Source organism: Pteropus vampyrus, unplaced genomic scaffold (genome assembly GCF_000151845.1).
Source record: "Pteropus vampyrus isolate Shadow unplaced genomic scaffold, Pvam_2.0 Scaffold370, whole genome shotgun sequence".
Classification (NCBI taxonomy): Eukaryota; Metazoa; Chordata; class Mammalia; order Chiroptera; family Pteropodidae; genus Pteropus; species Pteropus vampyrus.
Window position 1 is genome coordinate 13,104 of NW_011889151.1, and position 1,147 is coordinate 14,250.

Consider the following 1,147-nt stretch of genomic DNA (forward strand, 5'->3'; position numbering starts at 1 on the left):
CCCTGCATAACTTTCATTTTCTCACGGTTAGAAACAAAACTAAACAATTTAAGTAATTGTGTTTAATGGAAATCAAGAAAGAAAAAACGGTGACTATGAAGTCATGGACCGTAATGCTCACACATATACGGGAAATTCTGAGAACGGAGAACATCCTGTGCAAGGAAATAATAAAGCAAGTCCCCCAACATTCTGATGAACCTAAATATATTTAAAGTAACAAAAATGCGAAGAGGGCCCTTTTGAAGTCACAAAATCTGCAGATGAAGCAAAGAACCGATTTCGATTTTACTGAAAGAAAAGGAGATTTATTTGTCTGTGGGCATCAGCGCCAAACCAGGTCTAAGCAGGGGTTTGCAGCAGAGAAAGGAAACTTTTATTTAAGGAAATGGCGCCAAGGTGAGCTAGCGCTCAAAGGCTGGCTCCCAGATGCCCCTAGGGAATGGGTTATGCAGGGGCAAGATTATTAGCCATGGAGGCTGAGGGAGTTCGGGTCGTGGGCCATGCCAATGGTCAGGGTTAGAGTACAAGGCAGCTGGTCATTGATCAAGACCTGAGGTCAGTCATGGCGTCATTCTGTCTGGTCTCGAGGGGAGGTGGCCTGTGGGATCGGTCCTCCTTCATGGGTGTGGGGCTGAAACGCAGCTGAAGTCAAGATGTTATCTTTGGTTTGACCGAAACTGTCTGTGGTCAACAGACCTGAGGCTTTGTTCCTATGACTGTTTGATGCTGCCCAAAATCTGATGTCCGAAGGGCGTAATGATTACGGGAGTGGGCGCGCAGGTGTGTGAAGGTGGAGGGAGAAGCCAAGAAAAGAAGCGAGTACAAGGCCAGTGTGAAGCCAGGACAAAGCGAAGAGCCAAAGGCATTTTAAACAAGTGAAGATTTGCACGGTCACAGCCGTGCGCTCACCGCGAGGCGCTGAACACAGGGCGCAGGGAGGGGATTCACCAGGTGAGTTTAGTGGGTTGGCAAGGTCGGAATGAAATGACCAAGGTGGGGAGCCCAGGGGAAAAGAGACAGGTTTTCTTTTCCTCATTTAAAAAAAAAAAAGTTTGAAATGTACCAAAGGATGAGCAAAGGGCTTTCCTTCAAAAGAGAAGGAGCTGTTCCTGAGACGGAGCAGGTGGAAGGATGGAAGCTGGTC

At 47.4% G+C, this 1,147-nt stretch overlaps 1 long non-coding RNA gene across 1 annotated transcript in view; it reads left to right on the forward strand.

Annotated features, from left to right (window-relative positions):
• The window catches only part of LOC111731397, a 19,845-nt gene that overhangs the window by 3,525 nt on the left and 15,173 nt on the right, over positions 1–1,147 (forward strand). The gene's annotated exons all lie outside the window — the stretch shown is intronic.